Genomic DNA, 9564 nt, shown 5'->3' with positions numbered 1-9564 from the left:
GATGCCATTTACTCCCCCTTCCCGCTGTCTCCCCTCCGGTGTCTGGAGGGTTGGAGAATCCAGAGATCTGTGGGGAAGATGAGTAGGTTTTCTTTGGGCTAGTACATGTTATTCTCTTAGCACATAGCCAATGGGAAATGCCCCGGGCTATGAGACTATATCCTTAAACCCCCAGATGCCAACCTGCACTGATATAATAGCTCTCGCCTTCACCAACACTGCTTGCCCACGTCCCACATCAAAGTTAAACTGAGAAGGGCCAGGGAATCAAATGGGAAAGACAAAGAAGAGAGATTGAGAAGAAAGGGCAAATCAAATACCCAGGCATGTGCCTTCCCACACAAAGGAGTACCTTGATTTCCTACCACTGAGTAAACTCACCTTATTGGGTAAAATCTCAGGGCGCAACATCTTCCAGGCTGTGCGTCTTTACTTGAACTTCCCCCACGATGTATAATTCCACTTCCTAATACCTATCAGTCTTTACTAGGGTCTGACTCTGTGTTGTTGTTTTTTTTCTGCATCACAGCAGTCTTCTCATTTTAGGTAGTATCCACAAAGAATAGAGGGATACTCAGAACACACTGCTGGCTGGTAAAAGTGTCAACCATATGCCGCCAAGGTCAGAGCAAAACACATGATGAGGTCAAACTGGATAATTTGAGGACAATTTAATTAAACAAGACTACAGCCATCCTTTGTAGGAGAAATAACAAGGAATAATGCAGATTCTTGGGACTAGTGGCAGTGTAAGTTCAAGCTCCAGTACTGGAGCAAGAAAGAAATAAATGAATGAATAAGGAAAGGAAAGAAAAAGGAAGAAGAGAAGAAACAGAGGCTGAGGAACATTGATCACAAAACTAGGAAGTGAAGGAACTAGGAATCCAAATAACTTTCTGGTTTCAAGAGCAGGTGATAAACCAATAATCTGATGAGGGACAGAATCAAGACATTCAAAACCTTGATCAAATAAGTCTCTCCAAAGGCCTACAAGGGATGCCCACCTCCTCCCAGAACTTGTCTATATATAATTTTCAGAAATTATGGGCTTTTTTTTTGTTAGTCGTGGGACTTGAACTCACGGCCTCGATGCTGTCCCTGAGCTCTTTGGCTCAAGGCTAACCCCTACACCTTGAGCCTCAGTGCCACTTCCGGTTTTCTGGGGGTTAACTGCAGATAAGAGTCTCACATTCTTTAGTTCTTGGGCATTAAAGTCTGTAAGACTTAAGTGCCTGGGCTGGCTTTGAACTGCAATCCTCATTTCTCAGCCTCCTGAGTAGTAGCTAGGCATGAGCCACCACGTCAAGCTATGGGCTCTTTTTTTTTTTTTTTAATGTGCGGGTCCTGAGGCTTAAACTCAGGGCCTGGGTGTTGTCCCTGTGTTCAGTGCAAGACTCATGCTCTACACTCGAGCCGCAGCTTTGCCTCCACCTTTTCTGCTGCCTAATTGAACAGTCTCAGGGACCTTTCCTGCCTGGACTGGCTTCAAACTGTGATCCTCAGATCTCAGTCTCCTGAGTAGCTAGGATTACAGGCATGAGCCGCTGGCATCCTGCTGAAGTCTTTATTTTAAAAAGTTAGGGCTGGGAGTTTGGCCTAGTGGTAGAATGTGTGTCTAACATGCACTAAGACCCGGGTTCAATTCCTCGGTACCACATACACAGAAAACAAAAACAAAAACAAAACAAAACAGAAATGGTGCTGTGGCTCGATTGGTAAAACTCTAGCCTTGAGAAAGCCCAAGGACAGTGCCCAGGCCCTGAGTTCAAGGCCGAGGACTGCCAAAAAAAAGTGATTGCACATACTCAGGAAACCAGCCTGGCAGCCACTGAGTCTTTCTCACTGCTTTCTAATAGGCATTCCAGCAAAGTCAGGTAGTGCAGTTGACTGTGAACCTAGAGAAAGTTCTAGTAGCTAAGGAAGAGGGTTGAAAACTATGAGCTAAGGCTTGTAGGACATTTGAGAGTGTGCAAGTGTTGCTTATGGAACACTGGGGGTGGTATTGTGGTGTAATTTTCAGGCAAATGATAAATCCGGCTCCTCAGGCCTTTTTGCACTGAAGGCTGTGGGGGTCTGGCCCCCACAGGAGCCTACGAGGGATACGTGGGAAGGAACCCATCCCTTGAAGTGTTTTGGGAAGCTCTGCCCCCAGCAGCTGGAGCAGAGGGACAGAAGAGTGATTGCCAGCTGCAGGGACTTGTGCTCATTTCTGAAGAGCAAGACCACCTGCTCCATCACAGGGAGGCGCAGACTAGGAGCAGGACAGGAATGAAGAGAGGATACCCTCATGGGTGGAGTCAGAGAAAAGTCGAGGGGCCCACAACTCTCCGTGGTGGTTTCCATGTGCCCAATGGAGTTCTCTGCCAGTGACTCCCAGACTCCCAGACTATGCCTTGACTGCAGTCTCTCCATGAAAACTCAGGGCCTTGCCTTGTCTATTGCTCTAACCTTGATACTCAGTATATGTAGCCTTTCTCAAATATTTGCTAGAAAATGACTAGTTGACTTCTTCCTTCTTTCCTTCCTTCCTGCTGGTATTAGAGCTTGAATTCAGAGTCTCTGTTTCTTGCTACACTTGCTTTTCGACAACTTGTCCTCTGTTACTTGAACCATGCCTCCAGGTAAGCATTTTGTGTGTTAATTGAATATGGGATTTCTTGGACTTTTCTGCCTGGGCTGGCTTTGGGCCTCAGCTTCCTGAGTAACTAGGGTTGAAGATGTGAGCTACTAAAGCCCAGCTTGCATATAAAATTTCTTATCTTTACTATTGGACCCCAAGGCTCTGTATCAAGAGAACAATAGGGGTAGAATTTTTCAAGTGTCACTCTGAACACAATCTGGAGCATAACACTCATTAAAATCTAAGACATTCTCCTTGGAATTCCTTGATGAATTCTATTGTCTAAAAATCATATTCTTCAAGTCAGAAGGTCATAGTAGGGCTCTAGATACTTTGAGAGAGCTTTTGAGCTCTGGGGTTATTCTTTCTCTGGCCACTGAACTTTACTTGAGATATATAGCCTGAAGTGTACATTATGGGCCTGTCTCAGCTGCAACTGGCTACCAACAGTGGACACTTGACTTCAGCTGGACCAGATAGATCTCACTTCTGCAAAGTGTGTGTGTGTGTGTGTGTGTGTGTGTGTGTGTGTGTGTGTGTGCTGGTACTGGGGGTTTGAACTCAGGGGTCTGTGGTCCTGTTTAGCTTTATCCTTCAAGACTGGTGTTTTACCACTTGAGCAATACTGGAAATAAGACTCTCAGGATTTCTTTTCTTTTTTTTTTTTTTTGTCTGAACTGGTTTGGCACCCAAATCCTCAAATCTCAGCCTTCTGAAGGGCTAGGATTATAGGTGACAGCCAGAACTACTTGGAACATTTAAATGTTAAACTCTATCAGAGAAAGTTATGGTTGTACATAAAAGATATTTATTATATTGAAACAAGTTTTCCCTAACTACTGAATTCTCACCCAGCTTTGACTCTCCTTATTAATGGTTCCTAAGAATGACATTCTAAAAGTGACATACTGCTCCCCAGCCTCAAACACGCTGGCCTCATTCTGGGCACAGTCCAGGCTTGAAGTGACCCTGACAGCACCTTCTACACCAGAGAGACTTCTTCCTCTGTGAGGAGAGTCTGGGAGTTCTGAGAACACTGCTGCACACAGTCCTTTCATGGCACTAAGAAATTCTCTCTGACTCTCAATGTTTACCATTCCTCCCCGAAGCTATAACTTTTTGCTTCATCCACAGAAGTCCAAACTCAATCTACCCAATAGCAAATAGATATCTTCCCCTAATTTTGTCCTTGTTTATGATGAAAGCCCTCCTTCCTTAACAGTCATCCAGGCTGGAAGTCTGAATCACTTTTGACTCAGAACATCATAGTACTTAAAAAAAAAATCCTGTTTCTCCCTTAATATCTGATTTACACTCCAACACTGGCTGTCATTTTCTTCCAGTGTATTTGATTGATGTTGGCTCTGTCCTGTCTGTTTCCTCTGTAAAAGTGTGGGGTTTGGTTGATATCTGCTACATTTTCCCTTCATCTCCCCCTCCCCCAGTCCATTCTGTTTACCTATGTCAGGAAATTACTTCTAGAACCACTTTACTTACTTTTTTCTTTTTTTTAAATTTTTATTGTAATTAATAAAAGGGTTACATGATATTTGCCAGATAGAAAGTGCATTAATTCACATACATTGATACCCTTTCACATGTCTTGGTACCCATTACCCTCCCCCCCACCCCCCCACCCATCTTGGTTTCCCCCCCTTACTTTTTTCTTTTTCTTTCTTTATTTTTGTCAGTTGTGTGGCTTGAACTCAGAACACCTTGTCATTTATTCAGATTGCCCTTTAGTTCAGGACCTGGCGCTCATGCTGGTGTATCTCCCACTGTAAGATGCAGAGGACAGGGGTGGGGAGGTCTCTTAAAGTGACTCTAAACCTTTTTTTTTTTTTTTGGTCAGGTGTGGGGCTAGAACTCAGGGCCTGGATGCTGTCCCTGAGTCCTTCTGCTTAAGGCTAGTGCTGTGCCACTTTGAACCCCAACACCACTTCAGGTTTTCTGGTGGTTAACTGAGGATAAGAGTCTTATGGGCTTTTCTGCCTGGGCTGGTTTTAAAATACAATCCTCATATTTCAGCCTCCTGAGTAGTTAGGATTTACAGGCATCAGTTGCTGGTGCTTGGCTAGAAACACATTAAATGTATTCTCTTGCTACATAATTTTCACTGGATTCACGTGAGATTCTTAGAAGAACCTAGAATTCAGAAACTTCTGTAGCTTTATCATTGTGATTTTTTTTCTCCTTCAATTTTCTCTTACTCTTTCTCCAAAGAAATTTGTAGCCCTGACTGAATTAATTCACTGCAATTTCTTTAAGACAAACATATAGTAGATATCCATCCCCAGAGTGTCAGGGGAGGAACAGAGGCCCAGAAAGGCCAAGGGACTTCGCCCCAAATTAACCAGCCAGGAATGAAAAAACACACCCTGCCTGCCTGCCTTTTACATTGCACATCCAAATCTTCACTGTACTTCTCATGAACTTAAATGACGGATGCTTTGTGACATGTAACGATAAGCTTTAATAACCATTTGAAGATAAACAAGGAACCATGTTTATCTGGAAGAACACTTTCCTTGTTGACTCTTCTCCTTTGCTGTCTCTGGCTGCTAGCCTAAAACTGGATTCTAGCTTGGGCCTAAGCCAGCAGACAGATCATTGTTTTGGACAGTGACACTGGGTTGAAAGGTGAAAGGAGGTCTGGGTCAATATCCCTGGAGGGAGGGCCCAACAGATGGACTCCTCACTTTGCAGGGCTGGGATGAGACTGGCTTACAGATGTCCTTTTCGCTAGTCTCCTGGTGGAGACTTAAAGTCCAACATTGAGGGTACATTCAGAGATGATTCCCTTTCACTGTCAGCCCCAGGGTCAGCAGAATCTGCCTGCTGCCATGGTTTCTAGCTGGATTACTGACAATTGGGTAAGCCTGGGAGATTAACAGTCATAGAAACACAGTGTTTGTTTAGTCAGTCAACAAACCTATGAGCCAGATACTGAGAGGATGGCAATCCTCTTTATCACAACTCTAATATATTGTGTGCTTATTATGTGCCACACTCTCTAGGTAAGGACACAGGTGTAGACACAGATTCATTGAGTCGCTATTCTTTCATCACCTCATGGTGAGATAGGTTTGGCTTTGTAGTTGCTGGGGAGTTTGTTTTGCATATGCATGCTTGAGCTGAGGTACAGGGCAGTTAAGTTACCTGTTACAGATACGAATCCAAGTGGCAGAGCCAAGTTGAATCCAGGCAGTTGGACTAAGGAGTATTGTGTGTTCTGCTCTTGGGGTTTGAACTCAGGGCCTGGTGCTGTCCCTGAGATTTTATGCTCAAGGCTAGTGCTCTACTACTTGAGCCACAGCTCCACTGACAGCTTTTTGGTGGTTAATTGGACAAAAAGACTCTTATGGACTTTCCTACCCGGGCTGACTTTGAATGGTGATCCTCAGATCTCAGCCTCCTGGGTACCCAGGATTACAAGCTTGAGCCACTGGCCCCCAGCCTGCAGTTTGTATTCTTAACAATTTCTCTACTGTTAGGACATCCTAATTCAAAGCCTATTTTTTCATCCCATCTTTCTATTCTTAATTTGGTTTGGCAGACACTGTTAGAGATGGCAGCGCTTCTGGTCACAGACTTTTACACATGCACATTCCAAACCCAGAATCTTCAAGAATTCGATCTTAACTAGTGTGATTATTCAAATCGAGCATTCAAATATGTAAACACATACATCCATGTATGCACTTAATTATATGAAATAGGTATCTTATATTTCTGGTTTGATCTTTTTTGTTCGCCAGTCCTGGGGCTTCAACTCAGGATCTGGGCACTGTTCTTGGGCTTTCTCAAGGCTAGAACTTGACCTACAACACCACCTCTGTTTTTTTTCTGTTTATGTGGTACCGAGGAATCGAACCCAAGGCTTCGAGCATGCTAGGCAAGCACTCTATCACTAGGCCACACTCCTGGCTCTGTTTTGATCTTCTTTATTATGGAAAATTTCAAAGATCCAAATTAGAAAGATAGTGTAATGAATCCCCAATGACACATACATCAACCAACCTCAGCCATGATCGACTCTTATAGTTATCTTGTTCTGTCTCCCAGTGAGAGCTGAGATCACTGTTCTAAGTTAGTAATTGCAACAATGATTTGAGTATGTGTTAGATTCAGAGAAAAGCAACAAAGGGAGTAATGAATGCTGACACCTAAGGGAAAAGAAGAGCCCGGCTTCCTGGCTGCTGGGATCTCCCAAACTCTTGGCAGCTATAATATCTGCTTCCACCCACCCCACCTCCCCAAAAGGTACTTTTCTGTCTGGGCCTGATGACCTATGACTGAAAACCTCGTATTTTTCAGGTGCATTGAAGTGGGGTTTATAGGGTGAAGTGAAGTAACACATGTGAGAGTGCTACACACATACATATATATATATGTATATATATATATGGTGTGTGTGTGTGTGTGTGTGTGTGTGTTGAAGAAAAGACAGATGTTAAATTAATACAGGAGTCACATGGAGGATAGAAGTGAGATGAGGTTATAAGAAACTAAACTCAGGGAAAAAGAGAAGTTCCAGGGAATGGGAAGGAAGGATAGTTAACTAAGGCTTTTGTTTTAGACACTTTAAGGTGATGTTAGAGGCCAAACTATGTCTGTGGGAAGAAGATGGGTGGGAAGATTGGCGCTGAGCAGCAACTGGGTAGGGTCTGGAGAAACCACGTAGATGAACCTCCTCTGTCAGTGACCAGAGTGAGAGGAAGAGTCCTGGCTTCAGTGAGGAAGAGAGGCAAAAGGGAAAGTGGAAACTAGAAATCTAAAATTCCAAGTGCTAACACTGAAAGAAATGTGTCAATCATATAGTGTCTGGGTTGATTAGACCGCTAACAACGACCAACTCAATGCCAAACATGGGATTGTGGGAAGTGCTGGCACCATAGCAATGGATAAAATTTCTCCCAGTGCTATGGTGTCTAGAGAAGAAGCTTCAGAGGGATAAACTCTGGAGGAGGGGGGTGCGGTGGGGTCCTAAGACTCCCAGCTTTCTGCAGGGAGCTATCCAGTGCTGATAGGGGTGAAAGTAGAGGGTGGGGAGAGTGTCAGACAGACGGAACTTTTGTTTTCACATTGAGAAATGAGTAGGAGTTCAGGGGATGAGGATAGAGGGCGCCTGGAGCTCCAGGGCCGGGAATAAAGATTCTGTTACCAGACTGGGTGAATCTGATTTGCATACTGAGTGTCTGGGCTTCCCCAACTGTACTGAAGAAAATCACATGACAATTGGCAACCAAGGTGTGCGGTGTGGAAGAGGACACTTTGGGGAAGGCTCACGTCATAGAAGTGAATCAAAAGTGAAATGTCCCATGATCTCCAGGTAAATTCTGAGGGGGAGGAGACCACTGGGAGGGAAACCGGTAACAGTTGTTAAGATCTGTGGGGAAGTTGAAGCAGACCAGGGCATCAAAAATGCAGAGGATTGTGGTTCAAAGCCAATCTGAACAGACAAATCTCAGAGACTCTTATTTCCAATTAATCAGCAAAAAGCTGGAACTGGAGATATGGCTCAAATGGTAAAAAGCTGAATGAAAGATAGAGAGAGGCCCAGAGTTCAAGCCCTGATGTTGACATGCATGTGTGCAAGTGCGTGTGTGCATCACACATACACACACACACACACACACACACACACACACGCACGCACTCACACACGCATGCACTCACGCACGCACGCACGCACAGAGCTCTTTAGGTCACGTCCATAATTAGACAAGAACATATTTGGAATAGGAAGGCCCAGAAGAGTTGGGCTGTGAATGTCTGATAGGGCAAGAGGGCAGAGAGATAGTAATACAGGCATTCTTAGCTAGGTTGGTAGTGTTTGAACTGAGTACATATAAGAAAGCACTAAGTAAGTTCTAAGTAAAAGGTACCCCAGACCAAAAGCAACTACAGTGGTCCTGGTACAAAAAGGAGCTGGCATTCCTGTTGAATGTCAAGCAGGCCATTGTGGCTAGCATGTGCTAAGTGAGGAGAGCAGAAGGTAGTGTGGCCAGAGGGACAAGCAGGTCGGGCTGTATTCAGAAGTGGTTAAAAAGGAGGACTGGTCAGGCATTCCATTTGCCTCTTCACACTTTCCACTCCTTTAATTAACAAAGTCCAAAGCGGATTGCTAGTGAGGTCCTGGAGATTAGTGCCAAATGCACTGTGAGCCTTGTGAGACTTTGGCTACTTCCGGGGCAGCAGTAAAAGCTAGCATACAGAACCACAAAGCTGCTTCTTCCTTTGGATGACAGAGCCTGGTGGTGACAGTCGGCTGAATCACTGTATTGCAACCTGTACCCCATGCTGGCTCATAAATTTTTTAGTGGACTGTAAGTCTATACTTAAAACCAGTTCTGACTAATCTACGGTAAGAATTTGAGTGTTTTTTTTTTTTGCCAGTCTTGGGGCTTGAACTCAGGACCTGAGCACTGCTCTTGGGCTTTGTCAAGGCTTCAAGGCTAGAGCTCTACCACTTGAGCCACAGCAGCACCACTTCTGGTTTTTTCTGTGTATGTGATACCAAGGAATCAAACCCGGAGCTTCGTGCATGCTAGGCAAGCATTCTAGCACTAGGCCAAACTCCTGGCCCTAGAATTTGAGTTTTTTCTAAGTATAACAGGAAGAGATTCTGACCTAGAGAGCAATGAAACCCCTTATACAAATTCAGTTTTTTTCTTAATGGTGAAAACATTCAGAATCCTGCATAGTAATATGGCTACTTTTCTATGTGCATAAATTACAGGGAGGAGGGCGGAGAAGTTGGGAGAGCAGCTATAGGTTGATTGCAGGTACTCTTGTTATGACATAATGAAGTGAAAGGATGAATTAGACTTGAGATATGTTTCGAAGACACAACTGACAGGACTGATGAAAAGACTCCAAGGTTTGAGACACAAGCAACTAAACAAAGAACAAGATGGAAAGAGGAGGGCTGGGCAAATAAG

The sequence above is a fragment of the Megascapheus bottae genome, chromosome 1 (genome assembly GCF_031878675.1).
Source record: "Megascapheus bottae isolate mThoBot1 chromosome 1, mThoBot2.hap1, whole genome shotgun sequence".
In the NCBI taxonomy this organism is placed as follows: Eukaryota; Metazoa; Chordata; class Mammalia; order Rodentia; family Geomyidae; genus Megascapheus; species Megascapheus bottae.
This window is presented reverse-complemented; position numbering follows the sequence as displayed.